This window comes from Nelumbo nucifera, chromosome 1, assembly GCF_055504915.1.
Source record: "Nelumbo nucifera cultivar China Antique chromosome 1, China Antique-T2T, whole genome shotgun sequence".
In the NCBI taxonomy this organism is placed as follows: domain Eukaryota; kingdom Viridiplantae; phylum Streptophyta; class Magnoliopsida; order Proteales; family Nelumbonaceae; genus Nelumbo; species Nelumbo nucifera.
In genome coordinates this window covers 104678689-104689404 of record NC_142649.1, presented here as the reverse complement: position 1 = coordinate 104689404, position 10716 = coordinate 104678689, and positions in this window count along the sequence as shown.

Sequence of the window (10716 nt, the reverse complement as noted above, 5' to 3'; positions counted from 1 at the left end):
GGAATTAATTCTTTCTTACCAAACGCAGCCTTACGTGGGGCCTAAATGTTGTATCCTTTACACGTTATTAATATTCTATCCTCGATCGGGTTAACATGGCATCCAAGGTTTTCCCAATTAAACAACACTTTGAAGTGTTTCAACATGAAACAGGGGCTTATCAAATCTAATTAACATAGCATGTATGTTTTCAAGTTGAAATATTGAAGCAACAAGTGAGTATTGAGTTCACGTTTAAACACCAAATGCACCAAAGCAATCAGAAGTGATGAACCATCAATCACATCTGCAAGGGTACAAGGAAAATTGCTTAAACTTGGATTCTACTTTTTGAGATAGACTGAACTTTCCCTTAAACACACGCCTCTCTCGTTAATCCTTATCAAGTTTACTCGGCACAAACTCGTTAAGTAAATAGATTTCACCTATCCACTTTTCGTTTGGTCAAGTTGGTATAAGTATAGTATTAATTCAATTAATATTTCAAATTAACTCGGAACACATAGAAAACCATGCACTTTCTTGATCACGTACGCCTGGGGTTTAACGGTTTAGCCATCTGATTCAGCTGTCTAACTTTCAAATTGAAAAAGTAAACAAGTAAGGATTAGAAGAATTGAAAATGGTACTACGTACGTGCAACATCTTTTAATCTATTTTACTTCAAGATAAACTTACAACAACAAATACCAGATTATATAAATCATACCAATACATGTAAATAAAGCAATTAAGTTCCACCAAATCCATATTTTTGATAATCAGCAAACAGAAAACCATTTTTGGTATATAAGATCTCTTCTAAGAGTTGTATAAATCCTAGTACAGGCTTCCCTACTTTTTTTTTTTTTTTTTCAAATCAAACACAGCCTTAATGACAAGATTCTTAGTTTGTTGTGGGCTCCTCAATTGCTTAAGCTGTTATAAAACGGCCCCTTGGTAGGGTATGTAGTTGCACTTTTGTGTTTATTTCTTTTTTTTTTTTTTCCTTGTTGGTTTACTTGTTTCCATGCTTGTCTCATGAGTCGTTATAGTCTTTATATTTTTTTTATGGCTAATATAAAATCTTTTCTCAATACAAAAGAAAAAAAAAAGTAGTACCTTAGAATTATATCAAACCCCTATTTAACGATTGAAAAGATAAGGGAAAAATTTAGCACGGTTGGATGGATAGTATTGTGGATGTTATTGCTGTCAAGATTAAAATATCAATACATACAATATTCATGTTTGGTCATCAGCGAGTATCAATATGATCGATACTCAACCTTTTTATTTTATAATGATCAGAGTGTTAGGGAAGACAACTAAGTCATTTTAAATGTTTTAAGAAAACTTATGTAATAGTATATCCAAGTGAATCCAAATACACTGATACCAATACAATACAACCAAGCATATTGTATGGAGATTTTACTCCTTTGTTATTATTAACAAGCCATATATAATATGCATGCGATTTTAAGAGAAAAAAATGACTATTCTGGTTGGAGGCATGACAAGCCTTATTGGTCCTCTATGGGCTGTATAGGGAGCCAATGCAGAACTTATCATTGGTTATCTCACCAAACGGCCCATTAGGGGTTTGAGGTGACAATTCTCTGTTTGAATCTCTTGTATGTGGCCAATACTTTCAAGCCTGAAAAGCTTAATTAGTATGCAAGTTGACCTAGGTCCAACTCTAGGTCAAGTCCTTTTATCTTTATTTTAGGTGCTAAGCTCAACTTGGCCTAGACCCTGTTGGCCATTAAATGGGTTGGTTACTCGGGGCTTAGAGAAAAAAATGAGTTAGGGTTTGGATGGGAAAGCTTCTTAGAGTGTTGTTGAGTGAAAAGAAAAAAAAACAAAAAACAACCCTCCACTGCTATACCATCTACCTTGAATTATGTGCCTTTTCCTTCTGTTCTTGGTCCTCCTAGAATTGAGATCCCCATTAAACCGCAATCTTTAAAAAAGCTGGACAACTTTGCAGCCTTTTTCAGTGATGCGGAGATTGAGCTTTCTACTGCTCCTTTTTGATTTGCCCTAGTTGGGAAGTGTGCTATGGGTGGCCTTCCATCTTGAGAACTTGGGAGTTCTTGGTTAGTACTTTCTTACTTAAGAAGAGTGTGATTGTTATAGCCTTGCATCCAAGACAAGTGCTCTTTCATTTTGAGGATGAAGCAAAGTATCTTCGTGTATGGATAAATGAAGTAGGGAAGACTTCTTATTTCGTATGTTGAAATGGGTGTTGGAAATGGAGATTGGTTTGGAAACCTTTTGTAGTACCAGTTTGAATTACTCTCTTCATGCTGTATGTTTACCTTTACCTCAAATCCATCGCACAGCTAATCAAGAGTTTTGAAGATTAATGAGGCTACATCAAGACTTCTAAGAACCACAACAGCTAGGGTTTGCTTGGAACTTGATCTGATGAAGGAGAACCCATCCAGGGTTTGAACTAGTATGACAATTTCTATCAAAAGATTACATGTGAATCTTTTTTTGTATAGTTTCTTTTGCTTCAAACACGATCATGTTGAGGCGAGTTGAAAGTTATATATAGGCGAAGATGGAGAATAGGGAGACAAAGGAAATAAGCAAACCTGCCTTGACAAAAGTTTGAACTGATAAAGTGGAGAAATCGAAGATTAAACAAGTTTTCTAGAAAACCGATAAGGTTGTGAAGAAGCTGGAGAAGAAGTAGGAGATGAAGTCAGTTCTCATTCAAACTGCTCTAATATGCCCCCTCAAATGAAATGTTTGGGAAGGACACGAAGCTTGGATCAAAGAGAAGCAAAATGCGCATCACAATTCGGTTTGGTGAGAAGATTTGCAACTTGATGACTAGAAGATATGAACTGGATGGAGAAAGATCATTTGATCACACCAAATAATGGTTATATGAGAGAGAGAGGTTGACCCAAGTCATGTAATAGAGAATGAACCCAAAGGACTTCCATGGCAGCATTGGCACAAGCCCAAAACTTGGATTCCATTCTAAAATGGGTGATGGTAGGTTGCTTCTTAGAGCTCCAAGCAATCAAGTTACACCCCAAGTAGAGAAGATAACCCCTAGTAGATTGCCTATCATCGGGGCAACCTGCTCAATCAGTGTAAAAAAAAAAAAAACCTAAAGAGTAAGAAACTGGACTGAATTAGAAATGCAGGTCACAATCAACTGTGTGTTTGAGATATCGTAATATTCTCTTGATGGCAGCCCAGTGTTCCGTCGTCGAAGAGTGAAGAAACTGACACACTTTGTTGATAGAGAAGGAGATCGATTTCTGGCCGTGTAATGGTAACATATTGAAGGGCGCCAATAATACACTGATACTTCAATGAATCTAAGAGAGAGAGTCTCCACTAAACTTAGAGAGTGTTTAGAATTGACAACCATGGGAGAAGTGAGGGGTTTAGCTTTAGCCATTTTAGCACACTTCAAGAGATCTAAGATATACCATCATTGAGCAAAAATAATTCCATGGGGTTGTGCTATGATTTCCATGCCTAGAAAATAATGAACTAAATTGAGATCCTTCAAGGAGAAGGTTCAACTCAACAAAATCATCAAGAGCAGACTAAGAGGGACTGGTAGTAGAATATAATCAACATAAATCAGCATGTAAATGGTAAGGAACCTTTGTGATAAATGAATAGAGACGGGTTAGCGGCAGACATACGGAAACCAAGCAGAAGGAAATGAGAGCTAAGCCGAGAGTGCCATGCCTGAGGAGCCTAACGAAGGCCGTACAAGGCTTTATTTAGCTTACAAACATGATGAGGTGAAGTCGGGTCCTCAAAAACTTTTAGTTGTCATACATAGATTTCCTTAGAGACATAACCATTAAGAAAAGCATTATCAAAGTCCAACTGTCGGAAAGGCCAACCAAGTGTAGTAGAGAGAGCAAGAATGGTTCGAATGATTACCAATTTAACCACCGAACTAAAGGTATTTGTAAAATCCACCCTCGGGACTTGATTGAAGCTTTGAGCGGCCAAACAAGCCTTATAATGATCAATAGAACCATAAGCTCGTCGTTTCAACTTGTAAATTAACCTACTTGGTGTTGACAACATGCATATGTGGTTGGTACGACACTAAAGTCCATGTCGCATTGGCAACAAGAGCATTGAATTCCCAGGACATAGCCTCACACCAGCATGGTTCCTTATAGGCTTTGGAAAAACAACTCGGTTTTATGTAGTCATCATGAAGTGCAATAACCAATAAATCTTGTGGAATGGGATACCAACTAAAGTATAAGATTGATGTTAGACAGTGTATGCCCTTAGCTCCAATCAGAATGATGTACATTATGACATTTAATGTAAAGGAATAAAGTACATATTTGATTCATGTTATCATGCTGTGTTTCTATGTAATACCCTTAAACTGGACACTTATGAGACTCGTGTTAGTTTAGAATCTTCACAGCCGTTGGATAGATCCGGGGAGATTTATCCTGTCAAGACTGACACTGATGTATCGCCAAGTTGGTTGGGGTGGCTTGTCTCAGTTGCCGGGGTGAGACCTGAGGTACATGTAGTGTGAGTTTTTTTGAAACATTGAACCGGACCAAAATTCCAGTATTGCCCTGGACCTTGGAGATAGATGGGCAAAACTGGAATGTTACACCTGAACCCTAGACTCGATTATGATACTACACTAGGTGTCGGATTGGGCTGTCTTTGATATGCCAATCAGTGAGATCCTTAGAGGGGGTCAAAACCTGGGTATGTTGGGACAGTCTGAGAATTCATCTGAGTGGGTGATCATAGTGAAAGGATCAACCCCTTTGTCGGGCAAAGTGAATGATCGGGGATGCACTCTCTCTAATGGAAACCAAAACTGTCGGTAGTCGATTTCAACCATTAAAATTTGTTTTGCAAAATATATTTATATAGAGATATACATATATATTATGGTTTAAAAAATGTTTGCAAAAGGTTTTAATTCCCGGGATCCATGTGAATAGAGAGTGCAACACTGTACCTTGCAACCGAGGGAGAGGTCCTCTCTTGTTGGACAATGTTTGATCATTATGGGCTGAGAGGTTAAGTGTAAGACCATTGAGGGTAATACCTGATGGGTTAATCTTGCATCTACCCACAGTGCTTGGGTTTTTATAAGGTGGCTTGACCCATGGACCATTTAGTGTAAATGGTCTCCTACAGTGAATTCGGCCAGGCCTTATAACAAAGGTTCGGCTGAACCCATGTGGATTATGTGTAAATCAATGTTTGGGTCCCACGCCATACAAGGATAGCCAACTGGGTAGCAGATTAAAAGGGCTAGTGAGCACATAGACTTAATGGGCCTAAAGCCCAATTCGAACTGTCTTAATAAGATTAATTAAATAAGGGCGGTTCTAGGATTTGGATCAGCAGATGGGATAAGGGGTTATCCCTATCCACTTAAAGAGTCCAGATCCAAATAAAGATTTGGATCAGGAAACTCCTAATTTGATTAGGAAGGCTGATCTTTATCTGTAGATAAGATAAGGGATTATCCTTATCTCTTAAAGAGAGTCCAGATCCAAATATAAGATTTGGATTAGGAAACTCCTATTGGGATTAGGAGAACCTCTCTTTAAGGCTATAAATAGGAGAGCAGGGCGAACCTACACAGATATACAACAAATCCAATAGATAGTTTGCTGATTTAAGAGAGAAGACAATATACAGTTCGACTGCTTTTGTCTTCTGCTCTTGTAACTGCTCTTGCCGCCCTTCCCAATTCGATCTCCACTAGTGGGAGTGATCAAGAACGGTTCTTGATATTGCCTTTTGCTGGAAAATACAATCTGAAGTCGTGCTCACCAGTCCTCCATCATATTCTTGTTGATGAATTCGGTTCTTGCTGAAGAATCGTCCTGCTGATTTTGCTTCACCTCACACCGTGTCATTTTCGGTGGAAGCAATCTTTGGTCTTCTCCTTGGGCGTGAACACATTCATTGGGGGTTTACTATTATTCTGTATCAGGTATATCCCTCTACTCCCTTTTGGTTTCAGATCTAGTTCGGTTTGATTTCAAGATTGATCCTTGAAAATTCAGTTTTCTAAAATAGGGAATGTGATTCCCACATGGGAGAGAGAATTTTTTTAAAATTTTCCCAACCTTTCTGCAGGATTTGGACATCCATATGATGGATCTCTCATCCCTTCAATTGAAATGGTAGGGAACCCGTTAAAGAATGAGTGAACATAGTATGGGTGTGGGTGGGGGGTGCCAGAATTGGTTGAGTGGCATCAAGTAACTCCTGTACATAGTAGCCCAATACCTCATAGAGTAGGAGGAGAACATGAAGAAGTATTACGAGGAGAAGCACCATCAATAGAGGTAGATTCATTGGATGGAGATGAGGAGAATAAAGCCGAAGACACAAACTATGGGGACCTATAGATATATTTGAGCAAGGAACCGATGGAGAGAAAACCAACGAAATAGAAATAGTAACACTTGACTTGATGGTAGAATGACCATGACCCTGGCCTCCATTACTATTAAACTAATCATCAGAGCCACCACGTCCACAACCGCAACCGCGACCGTGGTTATTAGAGGGAGAAAAAGTCCGGTGTTTATGATGTGAATAAAAATTATCATATTCTTATCTATGAATATTCAGTCTTTCTACACTTAATTGGACTCATTACGTTGGTATTTTGATTCAGGGCAATGAAAGAAGTCGTTAGAAGGAAGACAAGGCTAATCGGATGGTTTTTCACAGTTTCGGCACCGTTCAGTAATCTGGGCCTAACTCTCATATCCGGGCTTCGATTGGGCTGATTCAAGATGCACCAGAAAGATAAGAGCGAAATATACAACTTTCATATTTTGGGTTTTGACAGATTCGGCCTGCACCGAATTCAAAGTCGGGCCCAAAGTCGAAGCGGATCCATAGTAAAGCCCAGCTCACAACTAAAGCCCAATTCGTAAAAAAGCCTTGTAGCAGCCCAACCTATTAAAGAAGCCCACTCAAATTCAAGAATCTAGAGTCCTCTTAGATTTGAATTCTAGATGTAATTCTAGAAAGTTAAAAGAAGATTGAGATCATTAGATAAGCGATAAGATAAGATAGGATAGGATCAGTGTAAAACTAACATGGATTATCCATTCTTGAGATAACTCCAAGTATTTATAACAGTCCCTCCCCAAAAACTATGTAAAGGGTGGGCGTACCAACACCTGGAATCAATCAATTACTGAAGTTCCCTCTGATGTAATCAAGAAGACCATCAAGAAAGCTTCAAGAAGGAGATCAGCAAGGCAAGAAAGCTTCAAGAAGGAGGTGGCGGCAAGAAGAAGAGAAGATCTCAGCTCCAATGGCAACATTATGATTTCTTTCTTTCCTCTTGTTTGTTTTATTTCATTTACCATGAATTGATTTATTTATAGCTAGGGTTGTGGAAAGCCTAACTATGACAATGAATATATTTTTATTATGATTTATCCAAGATTGTGATTTCCATATAGTCTATGAGTTATTATGCTTAATGCGATTAGGAGTGGTCATCTCTTAATTGATTGGGTTTATATGAATGAATCGGGAGAGGAATTCATATAATAGACTAAATAATTCATGGTGTGAATTGAATGGTATATAGGGATATATACACATGATTCATCTGAATGTATAAGTTTTTCTTTGAACTTAATGTAATTCTATCTTGAGAACTCTAGTCAAGGGATCGAAGGGTTACTTGATAGAAGTAGATTTGATATGGACAAGCACATATTTGATATGGATATGCAATACTCTGGAAGAGTGTGGCCTCATTGCAAACAATCGAGATGATTAGTCGCTTTTTCGGTGGAGGAACAATTAGCCATTTTCCTTCATGTTATTGGACATAATGAGAGGAACCGAATGATGAAAGAACGATTCCAACATTCCGGCGAGATGATTAGTCGCTTTTTCAAGGACATGCTGATGGCGATAGTTAAACTCTCATTGTCAATAATATGCCCCCCAACTTCAACATTGTCCATCCACACATCCGCCAGAATCCAAAATACTGACCATATTTCAAGGTATCATTCTCATACTATGAGCATATTTCAAAACTACATCATAAATGGATACTGAAAGCTATTGGCTTCTTTTTTTATAGAATTGCATAGGGGCTATTGATGGGACACATATCAGTATGGGTCCCTACTGATAAGCAAACATCATACTGGCATAGAAAAGGGCCTTGCACACAAAATGTAATGGTTGCATGTGATTTCAACATGAGGTTTACATTTGTCCTTACTGGATGGGAGGGGACCGCACATGACTACCACATATTTGTAGAAGCCATATATAATCTAAAATATAATTTCCCACATCCACCATAGGGTATGGCTGCGTAAATTGCAACTTGTTATTATTCTATGAATTTGTGCAAAAATAATATTCATATTCTCATTCTCATTCTCAAGTAAGTATTATGTTGTTAATTCTATGTACACCCAACATTGCTAGCTACATGGCACCGTACCGTAATACACTGTACCATTTGCCTGATTTTTGAAGGGGAGGACAACTTACAACAAAGGAAGAGTATTTCAATAATGCCCATGCCTCGTTTTGAAGTGTCATCAAGCGGAGTTTTGGTGTATTAAAGGCTTGATTCCCTATCTTGAAGTGTATGCCATGCTATCCATTGAGAACACAATGGTTTATAGTTGTGGCTTGCATGGAAATACACAACTTCATCAAGGACAACTAGGACACAAACACTCTGTTTAATGAGTTTGAGAATGAAGAGATCAAAATTCAACCTTCATCTAATACAAATGGAGAAGATTTCAATGAGGTTGCTATTGACAGTGTGGATCAACAACAAGAGATGTCACTACTTAGGCAACAAGTTGCAGATACAATACTATACTCGACCACCATTGAGGAGGCATAGGTCAACATAACCCATGCTGGTAGTCATGGTCTTTGTTTTTCTCTAGCTTTGATAAACATTATGCATCGAATGCGGATGTATTCGACTTTATTGTATAACTTTGTGTTTTAGATACTTTATGTTAATCTAGTAGTTGATAGTATATATTCTCTCATTATAGGTCATTAATGGCTTGTAGGAAATACTATGTAGTGTTCGTTGGTCGTCACCTAGGTATAGGTATGTAGCGCTCACTCAGACCCTCAGAGAGCATCAAACATTGAGATTAACACCACAAAAGTGCATGTGAGTAGCTCACAACCAACCCCCACGCTGCGATGAACCCGCGACACACCTGCATCCCTGCGATGAACTTGCAATACGTATCACAATAAACCCGCAACTCACCAAGCCAAGTCAGTGTTAGAACCCAAAGAAACCATAGTCAAACCCTTCTGAGAGCTCCCAAGCCCACTTGCTACGCCTGCTAAGGCGTGCGAACTTGCCCGTGACTCGGGTTCGGACGAACTCGGGCCGAGCTTATGGCGAGGCACGCATGGAACTATAGCCACGTGGAACGCATACCATTGAAAGATGTTGCGAGATGCCACGTAGGGTTAACGTGACGCCACCCGCCAAGCGGTAAGGTTATTAAACACCATGTTGGTTAAAACAAAGTGCACGAAAGGAAGCAGCACACGTGAGTAATGCAGGATCTTGGGGAAAAGGAAAGCCGATCCTCAAGAAAATCCTTATGTGAAACGTGGCGAGACCCCAGTAATGCACTTAATAATTGACAGCGGATCCAATATTCCTTTTCACGATACGATGTGGATGTCTTTATCTCCTACCTTTTAGGATCTCAGGACCTCCCCCATAAATAGGGCCCTCTTCGTATTGAGAATCATCGAATCCTTAGCATTTTGTCATCTGGCAGCCCCGAGTTCTCTCTCTCTCTCTCCATTTCCTCCATTCTTACATCCTTAACTTGGAGATCTCATCCCCCTATTCACAGGCCTCTCTTTGTCTTTCAAAGAGACCACCTACACCCAACTCTTACCTCTCCTACACCAAGTATATATATGATACTTGGGCCAAATGCAACTTGCAGGTCCACCGGTACAATGGTGCAGTGTTTTGCTCATATAAAACATACAAAGAAGCAAATTGTCAATTCCGCCATTTCATGGCTTTACATGATTCTTCAACTATTGAGCCGTCCGGTAAGAATGATGCATCCAAATTAACTTATGTGCATTGGGCATCCACGTGTGTCTTGCTAGTTGGAGTAATTACACTGGGCATGTTGTACATGTCCAAGTGGAATGCAATTTTACAAATATCCGCACTTTTATGTTACTTTAGGACACATTAAATGAACATGGACATGGAATTAGTTTGTGAAAACTGCTCTTTAATTACACTTTCTAGAAGTATTTTGTAAAAACTATGACTTAAAAATGTTTTGTAGAAGTATTTTGTGAAAATTATGCCTTAAAAGCACTTTCTAGAAATATTTTGTGAAAGTTGTACCTTAAAAGTGCTTTCTAGAAGTATTTTGTGAAAATTGTACCTTGAAAGTGCTTTATAGAAGTATATTGTGAAAATTGTGCATTGAAAGTGCTTTCTAGAAGTATTTTGTGAAAACTGCGCCTTAAAAGCAATTTCTGGAAGTATTTTGTGAAAACTACGCCTTAAAAGCACTTTTTGAAAGTATTTCATGAAAATTACGCCTTGAAAGTGCTTTTTAAAAGTATTTTGTAAAATCTACACCTTAAAAGCATTTACTAGAAGTTTTTTGTGCAAATTGCACCTTAAAAATGCTTTCTAGAAGTATTTTGTGAAAATTG